Consider the following 12263-nt stretch of genomic DNA (forward strand, 5'->3'; position numbering starts at 1 on the left):
CCCCCTTATACAGACTGAAATGATGTGCGGTGCATGATGACGTCATCGCGCACAGCAAAGGTCCTCTCCACGAAGGGAAACTAGATGCGTAGCGTCTAGTTCCCTTTGTGGAGAGGAACTTTGCTGTGCGGTGACGTCATCACGCACCGCACAGTAAAGGACCTCTCCACGAAGGGAAACTAGATGCGTACGCGTCTAGTTTCCCTTCCCAGCGGCAGCGGCCAGCGGCAGCAGGGGGGCAGCGGGGGGCACACAGCAGCAGCGGATCTTGCCCTGGTGCGGCGCCCTGCGCCCTCCAGAAGGCGGCGCCCCGGGCAAAAGTCCTGCTTGCCCGTGGCAAGATCCGCTACTGCTGCTCTTCTCTAGTCACAATAAGACACCATCTCTTCATTTGAGCCCACAAATGAAGATGGAGTATTTACTCTCTTCTAGTCTTTCTACTCCACTACTTCTTCTTTTGATCCTAAATCTTCACAAATCAGACAAGACCCTTCTCCTGTGCTCATCCCATCCTTAACTAAAATGTTTTTGTAAACATTGCGACTGTATTATATAGCCCACCAGGAATATTTTGCTTTTCAGTCTTGCTGTTCCCATTTACAATATGTAGCACTCATCAAATTCAAGCCTTGTGAGCAGAGAATTATTATTTCCTTGTCCGATATTACTCAGTCTCAGTTTTTTACAGTTTTTTTTCCCCAATTGCATAGCACAATGGAATAGGTTGGAACTATATGAACAAATACTATTAATAATAATAATTACACAATTTATATTTCATACAGTATATCACTTGTCTAAATGGGGGTTGGTTGACGTTTTTAGACACTATTATAGAAACAGGGATTTATTTATTTAACCAGCAACAGTTTATAGAGGGTTTATATGTTGCAAGTTTGAAAATACAAATTAATGTGGTTACCTTTAGGTGGGTGAAGAGAACGCAAAAAAATAAATAATTAACGCGTATTTTTTGTTTATTTTTTTCAAATATTTATGGCAAACACTAATGATGTGAAATATGAAAAAGGGGGAATGATGCCGAAATAACTTAAATAATGTTGGTAAGATCACATGGCTAAAATTCACTAGAGCAGAAGGCAAACTAACACAGGATTCCCTAGTTCCATTTCTCACAGTGGAGACTGAAGTCTGAAGCAGTTTACCAAGCTTACATTTTTGAAACTCAGACTTCTTAGCTAACACTGACCTTAGACAATATAAACCTATTGTAATACAATTTGAGGAAAGAAGACTATTTTTGGGGGGCATTATTTATTGTGAAATAATAAACAATAAAGAGTGCCCCCCAAAAAGAGTGTTCTTTTCTCTAATTGAATTACATTATACTGTATATCTGACTCTGGGGAGCATAACCAACTCTCGCATATTTTCTTCATTAGTGGCTACAAAGAAACTACAAGGTAGTTACAATTTTGTTTATTTAAACTATTTTTCTTTTATTAAAGCTTTCATACAGTATGTGACAAGAAGATCATTCAGTTTTCAGCATAATAAAATACAAGTATATACTGTAAGTCAAAGTCCATAACAATATGAAATTACAAATTCCAGAGTCATCACAAAATGACAGTACTGATACACATAAGCACATTGCCTATAAAAAACCTTATGTAATAGTATACAAAGTCAAAAGAAAATTGGGGGGTCATTAAGTAAAAAACGGGTCTCATATCACAGAGTGCTATGAAAACATTGAGATATAGCTTTTTTGCAGAAAATGTAATAAACTATATGAAATTCTTCCAAGTTGCTAAAAACTTCTTAGTTTGGACCTCTATTTAAAGAGACGCCTTCAGCCAATCCATATGGAAAATGAAAAAGAGTTTCTCTTTAAATATTTTGATAGCTGGATGAGTATTTGGAATCCATAACTGTAACATTGTTTCTCTGACGTCCTAGTGGATGCTGGGGACTCCGTAAGGACCATGGGGAATAGACGGGCTCCGCAGGAGACTGGGCACTCTATAAGAAAGATTTAGTACTATCTGGTGTGCACTGGCTCCTCCCTCTATGCCCCTCCTCCAGACCTCAATTAAGATTTCTGTGCCCGGCCGAGCTGGATGCACACTAGGGGCTCTCCTGAGCTCCTAGAAAGAAAGTATATGTTAGGTTTTTTATTTTACAGTGAGACCTGCTGGCAACAGGCTCACTGCAACGAGGGACTAAGGGGAGAAGAAGTGAACCTACCTGCTTGCAGCTATCTTGGGCTTCTTAGGCTACTGGACACCATTAGCTCCAGAGGGATCGACCGCAGGACCCGTCCTTGGTGTTCGTTCCCGGAGCCGCGCCGCCGTCCCCCTTACAGAGCCAGAAGCAAGAAGATGATCCGGAAAATCGGCGGCAGAAGACTTCAGTCTTCACCAAGGTAGCGCACAGCACTGCAGCTGTGCGCCATTGCTCCTCATACACACTTCACACTCCGGTCACTGAGGGTGCAGGGCGCTGGGGGGGGGGGCGCCCTGAGCAGCAATAAAAACACCTTGGCTGGCAAAATAACCACAATATATAGCCCCAGAGGCTATATATGTGGTAATTACCCCTGCCAGAATACAGAAAAAAGCGGGAGAAAAGTCAGCCGAAAAAGGGGCGGAGCCATCTCCCTCAGCACACTGGCGCCATTTCTCCCTCACAGTTCCGCTGGAAGGAAGCTCCATGACTCTCCCCTGCAGTCTACACTACAGAAAGGGTAAAAAAGAGAGGGGGGGCACTAAATTTAGGCGCAGTATAACTTATAGCAGCTATAAGGGGACATAATTCAGTTAGTCCCTGCATTATATAGCGCTCTGGTGTGTGCTGGCATACTCTCTCTCTGTCTCCCCAAAGGGCTTTTGTGGGGTCCTGTCTCCTTTAAGAGCATTCCCTGTGTGTGTGCGGTGTGTCGGTACGGCTGTGTCGACATGTTTGATGAGGAGGCTTATGTGGAGGCGGAGCAGATGCCTATAAATGTGATGTCACCCCCTGCGGGGCAGACACCTGAGTGGATGGATTTATGGAAGGAATTACGTGCACGTGTCGACTCCTTACATAAAAAATTTGACGACATGCCAAATGCGGGACAGCCGGCTTCTCAGCTCGTGCCTGCCCAGACACTTCAAAGGCCATCAGGGGCTCTGAAACGCCCACTACCTCAGATGGCAGACACAGATGTCGACACGGATACTGATACCAGTGTCGACGACGATGAGTCAAATTTAATGTCCACTAGGGCCATTCGTTGCATGATTGAGGCAATGAAAGAGGTATTACACATTTCTGATATAAACCCAGGTACCTCAAAAAAGGGTATTATGTTTGGGGAGAAAAAACTACCAATAGTTTTTCCCCCATCTGAAGAATTAAATGAAGTGTGTGAAGAAGCGTGGGCTTTCCCCGATAAAAAATTGGTGATTTCAAAAAAATTACTAATGGCGTTCCCTTTTTTGCCAGAGGATAGGTCACGTTGGGAAACTCCCCCTAGGGTGGATAAAGCGCTCACACGTTTGTCTAAAAAGGTGGCACTACCGTCTCCGGATACGGCCGCCCTAAAGGAACCTGCTGATAGAAAGCAGGAGGCTATCCTAAAGTCTATATATACACACACTGGTGTTATACTGAGACCAGCTATTGCTTCAGCGTGGATGTGCAGTGCTGCTGCTGCTTGGTCAGATTCCCTGTCAGAAAATATTGACACCCTAGACAGGGACACTATATTGCTAACCGTAGAGCATATAAAAGACTCAGTCTTGTACATGAGAGATGCACAGAGGGAGATCTGCCGGCTGGCATCTAGAATAAGTGCTTTGTCCATTTCTGCTAGGAGAGGCTTATGGACTCGGCAGTGGACAGGGGATGCAGATTCTAAAAGGCACATGGAAGTTTTGCCTTATAAGGGTGAGGAGTTATTCGGGGATGGTCTCTCAGACCTTGTTTCCACAGCAACAGCTGGGAAGTCAGCATTTTTGCCCCATGTCCCCTCACAGCCTAAGAAAGCGCCGTATTATCAGGTACAGTCCTTTCGACCCCAGAAAAACAGGCGGGGAAAAGGCGGGTCCTTTCTGTCTAGAGGCAGAGGAAGGGGAAAAAAGCTGCAACACACAGCAGGTTCCCAGGAACAAAAGTCCTCCCCCGCTTCTTCCAAATCCGCCGCATGACGGTGGGGCTCCACAGGCGGAGCCAGGTACGGTGGGGGGCCACCTCAAAAATGTCAGCGATCAGTGGGTTCGCTCACGGGTGGATCCCTGGATCCTTCAAGTAGTATCTCAGGGGTACAAGCTGGAATTCGAGGCGCCTCCCCCCCGCCGTTTCCTCAAATCGGCCTTACCGACAACTCCCTCGGGCAGGGAGGCTGTACTAGAGGCAATTCACAAGCTGTATTCCCAGCAGGTGATAGTCAAGGTACCCCTACTTCAACAAGGACGGGGTTACTATTCCACACTGTTTGTGGTACCGAAACCGGACGGTTCGGTGAGACCCATTTTAAATTTGAAATCCTTGAACACATACATAAAAAGATTCAAGTTCAAGATGGAATCGCTCAGGGCGGTTATTGCAAGCCTGGACGAGGGGGATTACATGGTATCCCTGGACATCAAGGATGCTTACCTGCATGTCCCAATTTACCTTCCTCACCAGGAGTACCTCAGATTTGTGGTACAGGATTGCCATTACCAATTCCAGACACTACCGTTTGGACTGTCCACGGCACCGAGGGTGTTTACCAAGGTAATGGCAGAAATGATGATACTCCTTCGAAAAAAGGGAGTTTTAATTATCCCGTACGTGGACGATCTCCTAATAAAGGCGAGGTCCAGGGAGCAGTTACTGGTCGGAGTAGAACTATCTCGGGAAGTGCTACAACAGCATGGCTGGATTCTAAACATTCCAAAGTCACAACTAGTTCCTTCCACACGCTTACTGTTCCTGGGGATGATTCTGGACACAGAACAGAAAAAAGTGTTTCTCCCGCAGGAGAAAGCCAAGGAGCTGTCATCTCTAGTCAGAGACCTCCTAAAACCAAAACGGGTATTGGTGCATCACTGCACACGAGTCCTGGGAAAAATGGTGGCTTCATACAAAGCAATTCCATTCGGCAGGTTCCATGCAAGGACCTTCCAGTGGGACCTCTTGGACAAGTGGTCGGGATCGCATCTTCAGATGCATCAACTGATAACCCTGTCTCCAAGGACCAGGGTGTCTCTACTGTGGTGGCTGCAGAGTGCTCATCTTCTAGAGGGCCGCAGATTCGGCATACAGGACTGGGTCCTGGTGACCACGGATGCCAGCCTTCGAGGCTGGGGCGCAGTCGCACAGGGAAGAAATTTCCAGGGACTTTGGTCAAGTCAGGAGTCGTCCCTACACATAAATATTCTGGAACTGAGGGCCATTTACAATGCCCTAAGTCAGGCAAGGCCCCTGCTTCAAAACCAGCCGGTTCTGATCCAATCAGACAACATCACGGCAGTCGCCCATGTAAACCGACAGGGCAGCACAAGAAGCAGGATGGCGATGGCAGAAGCCACAAGGATTCTCCGATGGGCGGAAAATCACGTACTAGCACTGTCCAGCAGTGTTCATTCCGGGAGTGGACAACTGGGAAGCAGACTTCCTCAGCAGACACGACCTACACCCGGGAGAGTGGGGACTTCATCCAGAAGTCTTCCTACTGTTGACAAACCGTTGGGAAAGGCCACAGGTGGACATGATGGCGTCCCGCCTCAACAAAAAGCTAAAGAGATATTGCGCCAGGTCAAGGGACCCTCAGGCGATAGCTGTGGACGCTCTAGTGACACCGTGGGTGTACCAGTCGGTTTATGTGTTCCCTCCTCTGCCTCTCATACCAAAGGTACTGAGAATAATAAGAAGGCGAGGAGTAAGAACGATACTCGTGGTTCCGGATTGGCCAAGAAGAGCTTGGTACCCAGAACTTCAAGAAATGATATCAAAGGACCCATGGCCTCTACCGCTCAGACAGGATCTGCTACAGCAGGGGCCCTGTCTGTTCCAAGACTTACCGCGGCTGTGTTTGACGGCATGGCGGTTGAATTCCGGATCCTAAAGGAAAAGGGCATTCCGGAGGAAGTCATTCCTACGCTGATAAAAGCCAGGAAAGAAGTAACCGCAAACCATTATCACCGCATTTGGCGAAAATATGTTGCGTGGTGTGAGGCCAGGAAGGCCCCTACTGAGGAATTTCAGCTGGGTCGTTTTCTGCACTTCCTACAGTCGGGGGTGACTATGGGCCTAAAATTGGGTTCCATTAAGGTCCAGATTTCGGCTCTGTCGATTTTCTTCCAGAAAGAACTGGCTTCACTGCCTGAAGTTCAGACTTTTGTAAAGGGAGTGCTTCATATTCAGCCCCCTTTTGTGCCTCCTGTGGCACCTTGGGATCTCAATGTGGTGTTGAGTTTCCTAAAATCACATTGGTTTGAACCACTTAAAACTGTGGATCTGAAATATCTCACGTGGAAAGTGGTCATGTTATTGGCCTTGGCTTTGGCCAGGCGTGTGTCAGAATTGGCGGCTTTGTCATGTAAAAGCCCTTATCTGATTTTCCATATGGATAGGGCAGAATTGAGGACTCGTCCCCAGTTTCTCCCTAAGGTGGTATCGGCATTTCACTTGAACCAACCTATTGTGGTGCCTGCGGCTACTAGGGACTTGGAGGATTCCAAGTTACTGGACGTAGTCAGGGCCTTGAAAATTTATGTTTCCAGGACGGCTGGAGTCAGGAAAACTGACTCGCTTTTTATCCTGTATGCACCCAGCAAAATAGGTGCTCCTGCTTCTAAGCAGACTATTGCTCGCTGGATTTGTAGCACAATTCAGCTGGCGCATTCTGCGGCTGGATTGCCGCATCCTAAATCAGTGAAAGCCCATTCCACGAGGAAGGTGGGCTCATCTTGGGCGGCTGCCCGAGGGGTCTCGGCTTTACAACTTTGCCGAGCTGCAACTTGGTCAGGGGCAAACACGTTTGCTAAATTCTACAAATTTGATACCCTGGCTGAGGAGGACCTTGAGTTCTCTCATTCGGTGCTGCAGAGTCATCCGCACTCTCCCGCCCGTTTGGGAGCTTTGGTATAATCCCCATGGTCCTTACGGAGTCCCCAGCATCCACTAGGACGTCAGAGAAAATAAGATTTTACTCACCGGTAAATCTATTTCTCGTAGTCCGTAGTGGATGCTGGGCGCCCATCCCAAGTGCGGCTTGTCTGCAATACTTGTATATAGTTATTGCCTAACTAAAGGGTTATTGTTGAGCCATCTGTTGAGAGGCTCAGTTATATTTCATACTGTTAACTGGGTATAATATCACGAGTTATACGGTGTGATTGGTGTGGCTGGTATGAGTCTTACCCGGGATTCAAAATCCTTCCTTATTGTATCAGCTCTTCCGGGCACAGTATCCTAACTGAGGTCTGGAGGAGGGGCATAGAGGGAGGAGCCAGTGCACACCAGATAGTACTAAATCTTTCTTATAGAGTGCCTAGTCTCCTGCGGAGCCCGTCTATTCCCCATGGTACTTACGGAGTCCCCAGCATCCACTACGGACTACGAGAAATAGATTTACCGATGAGTAAAATCTTATTTTTACCTGCAGCTGAAGAAATAGCTGAAGGCAATTTCCTTACAGCTCTTCGAACACTAAAGAGTGTTCTTTTCTCTAATTGTTTTACATTATAAATTTGACTGTGGGTAGACAACCAATCCTCATATATTGTAATTCTCCTGTATCAGTTTTAGAACCTAGATTACCTCAAATATGGGAGAAGTATCTAGATTGGACTTTCTTCCTTTGCTCTTTATAAACCTATTGTAACCTATGGGATAAAACTTTGCACCACTAGGGTCCAGGGCCGGTGCAAGGTCTCGCTGCACCCTAGGCAAAACTTCAGCCCATCACCCCCTAACCTACAAACCCCCCCCCCCCCCCAACCTCCCGGTGGGGAGATGCAGGTGTCCACTAGGTGGGCTGGGGTGAATTGAATCATTATACATATACAGAGAAAATGTACAACACTCAAAGACTTTCGAAGTGATAAAGTATATTGTAACAAAGTCACCACATTTTGCTTTCACTTTGAAGTCCTTGAGTGCCATCTATTCTTTATATATACACGCTAGCCAGCATGTTAGGAATCGTATAGGACAATGAGGCCAATTTCAATTTTTATATATATATATATATATATACATACATACATACATACATACATACACTGTATATGGGTCTGGGGATATTTAATTGGGGTTGGGTTTGGAATGGCGACCAACTTATGCCAGCGCCAGGTCTCACAGCCCCAACCCTTGTTTGCAAATGCAAACCACCCAATGGGCTGTAAGATCTGTACTGTCTGCGGACCCCCAAAACCCCCATGGCTTACTTACCTTAAGTTATTTTCTTGTTTACCCTCAGCATTGGCAGTATTCCCCTTTGAGGATGACAGCAGCAATACAGCGACGCTGCTGGGTCCAGACATGAAGTCAGGTGCTGCTTGCTGCTGGAGATCTGGGATCCAGAGGTCTAGAGGAGGTAAAGTACATCAGGGCTATGAGGAGTGGCTGTGTGAGTGCCCCTCGGGGGTCATAGATACATCCGCCTCTTATGTGCCTTCACCTGACTTGATGTTACATGTGTCGGCATGAAGGATGCGCTGAGGCACTATGTGGTACAGCCTGATAGTGACGGCTGCACCTGAATAGACTGGCAGCAGCAGCCAGCGCAGTGTAAAAGGAGGAGACCACATACATTTTACATTTTTTGCTAGACGAATTCAGTGGCGCCCTCCAGGGCACGGTGCCCCTAGGCAGCCGCCTAAAGCTGCCTAATGGTAGAGTCGGCCCTGCTAGGGTCCAAAACTGAAAGTAAAGTGATCCTGTAAGTGATCACTTTACTCTTTTGCCTTCACTGGGACAGGCTCTTTTGAAGCCTATGTCCTCACATTTCTGCAGAGTTAAATAAATACCCTTGAAAATATATTCCAAACAACCCTGAATATAAGGGTAGAAAGAAGAAATTACAACATAATTGTTTCATTTCTGTTTGCAGGCAATCACTCAGTTAGCAAGATGAATGGTACAAATAAAGGACCATTAGCCGAAATATCAGATCACTTCACTTTAAAGAGACACAAACGTGAACAATCATTCAGCTAATAAGGATGAGTGTGTTAACAGCACCATTGTCAAGTATGCTGGTGACTCGGCAATCATCCAGCGAGAATTGATGAGGTCATGTTTTCTCTGAATCATCATCACCATGATGTCTATGCTGCTGGTGAAAATTGTGTGCATTCTTTCATTGCGTATATCTGCAAAACTGCTTGACAACATGGACAGCAGTTGTGTGAATACTCCCTTACTGTACATGGCTTATGCAGGAATGACCTTCTCAAACAAATTCTACATGTCTGATCGTCAAAACATGCATAATGCACTATACTATACAATCACTTATTTATACTGTATGTTCCACTTTCCACGCATGCAAGATATGCAAGTTATGCCATGCCAACAGGCGTAGTACTCACTCTCCATCAGCCAAATCCACCTACAGTATCATGGTACATTTTTAGTCTAAATTGAATGCCATTTGAGGAGGATGTTGGATTGTTTTTATTGTATTCTCTTACTGTCATGAATCAATAATATATCTACAAAGTATTATTTGTTGAGAATAATTTTTTTTTATTTTCTATTTTTCCTTTTTTGCCTTTTTTCACATTTTCTTATATTGTTTTCATCTGTCTATTTTTTTAGCTTTTATATTTATATGTATTCATGCTTCCCATATTTTATGTTTTCCATTTATTTATAATAATTTTTGTCCATTGAGAGATAATTTCTCATTTTTTTCATCATTCTCATGACTCTTATATCATCAATGATATATATATTATGTCAACATTTAAGACATAGACAATCATACTGGTAAATGGCTTATCATCTGATCCTTTCATCATTGATAGTGGACCATGACCAGGCTATCCATTCTCTCCCATCCTATTTTGGCGATTGAACCACTGGCTGCCGAAATCTGATTACACAACAACTTCTCAGTTATCACCGTTAACAGTACGGATCACAAGATAACATTGTATTGTTGTGATCCTGATCTTGACAAACCCACAATGCTCGCTTTCGAGCCTATTTGAGGAAATAGACTGCTGTGGTCTATTCTCTAACTACAAAGTCAAAACCAACAAATCTGAAACATTGGATCTTAATATTCCTCTGGCAGACCTCACATTTCTCCATACTTCCTACCCATTCCTGTAACAACCTCACAAATGTAATACTTAGGGATTTACCTCACCAGATCATACACAGAATTGTACACTGCCAACTTCCCTTGAATGTTTTCTCTGTCAGATCTGATCTCTCCACTTAATATAAACAATTAATTTTGTGGCTTGGCATATGGCAGCAGATAAAATTAATCTTCTTTATCTCTGGCAGACACTCCTGATACCTATCCCTGCAAAATCACTGGGTTTGAATGCCTGAGCTCATTAAATATTTTTGGGGCAGTGCATTTTGTCTCATGTACTGTATACAGTGGAATGCTCCCCTGTACAGAGGGTATGGACAACTATTGATGCTGATATTTTATCCGCCTACTCCCTGTCTAGTCTTCTATGGAGCTCAGCCTCAAACCGCCCTAAGAACACTCATTTGTTGCTTACCGTCTTCTTCACTATCCACACATAAAACCTTTGCACTAAATTCTGTCATCTTTACACCTTTCATCCCTTGCTAACTCCTCTTTGGAATAAGCATGTGTTCCCTCTGGGCTTAATCATTGGTCATTGGTTATTCCACTCGTGGATATGCCAAAACATTCTTTTCTATTTGGATATTGTACCTCTGCAAACCTTCCCTGGCTTTGCTAGCTTACAGACTCAGTTCTCCATTTCACATTAGGCATTTTACCATTTCCTTCAAATCCACCACTTTTATAATTCCTTCTTGTAAGACATGGGCAAGACTCTGACTCCTGAGAAGTTGTCTGAAATTAGGCTGGAGGTCATTAAGATCTGTATTTATTTATGAATAAAGGAAAACTCTCGATTTATCCTGCTGCCTCAGAGTTACTGTATGCTGGCATTTTTGTGTCCAGCAATGAACCCTGTTGCACATCTGGTGATCCTGCACTCACATTAAATCCTTTTGGAGGAAAATGTGTGACTTAATTTAATCTATTACTGGTATACCAATGCCCAATTCTCCATTACATTCCTTACCATTCTGGACCATTACACACACTCAACAACCACTTCAATATTTAATAATCTGACTGTGGCTAAATGCCATATTGCTTCCAAATGGAAATCATCCTCCCCGGTCCCCGCTCTCCCTGTAAGTCATTATTAATATGATATAGTCCATTTACAGAATGGAAAAGGATCACCTCTGTGTTGCTTGATATCCCAGGCCACTTCATGGAAGTTTAGTCTCCATGGACAGGTTACTTTTAGGCAGAACCTCCATAATACATGATACAGCTCTATAACCTAATGTCCCAGATATTTTGACTGTGGCGATACAGTGTGTCTGCCCTCGCTCCCTTCCTTCCTCTGTTTATGTACAGTAGCTTCATCTTTCCTCTTTTCCTATTCTATGTCTTCCACCCTTTGCCTTTACCTACATGTCACTTTTAGGTCACCAACAAGATTTCTGATATGTCCAGGAGATACCCAAATATAATTTTGGCTACTCACTTTCCCATACCTCCCATTTGTTTGTTACTCTTTATATTGGTCTGTTTTCCTGTTTCTTTTATCATTAACCATTCCCTGTTGGCTCTTATTCCCCTTATGTTGTACTTTATACTTAATTTTGTATATTGTGTATTTGGAATTTTTTCAATAAACAAATAATAATAAAAAAATAAATTAGACAACCAAAATGTCAACAGGTACTTTATGTAGACAACTAAAATGTCAACATAAACAATATGTTGACAATCATTATGTACTGTAAATAATATATAAACATGGTCAGAATATTTATATGGGGGGGTCATTCCGAGTTGATCACTAGCTGCCGCTGTTCGCAGCGCAGTGATCAGGCTAAAAATTGACATTTCTGCGCATGCGTATGTACCGCAATACGTAGGCACGTTGTACAGGTAAAGTGAGCATCGTTGGTTTACACAGAGTCTAACGAGCATTCCTGTCGCACGGCCGATCGCAGGAAGATTGACATGAAGTGGGCGTTTCTGGGTGTCAACTGACCGTTTTCAGGGAGTGCTTAGAAAAACG

The 12263-nt window shown here is 44.3% G+C and overlaps 1 long non-coding RNA gene across 1 annotated transcript; it reads left to right on the plus strand.

Moving 5' to 3' along the window:
- The first annotated feature begins 1347 nt into the window (after positions 1–1347).
- Positions 1348–9669, plus strand: LOC134943581 (uncharacterized). Its single transcript, XR_010181622.1, has 3 exons — positions 1348–1424; positions 8417–8533; positions 9050–9669. It is a non-coding gene; the product is annotated as an uncharacterized LOC134943581 (long non-coding RNA).
- Positions 9670–12263: the final 2594 nt, after the last annotated feature.

The sequence above is a fragment of the Pseudophryne corroboree genome, chromosome 7 (assembly GCF_028390025.1).
Source record: "Pseudophryne corroboree isolate aPseCor3 chromosome 7, aPseCor3.hap2, whole genome shotgun sequence".
Lineage (NCBI taxonomy): Eukaryota > Metazoa > Chordata > Amphibia > Anura > Myobatrachidae > Pseudophryne > Pseudophryne corroboree.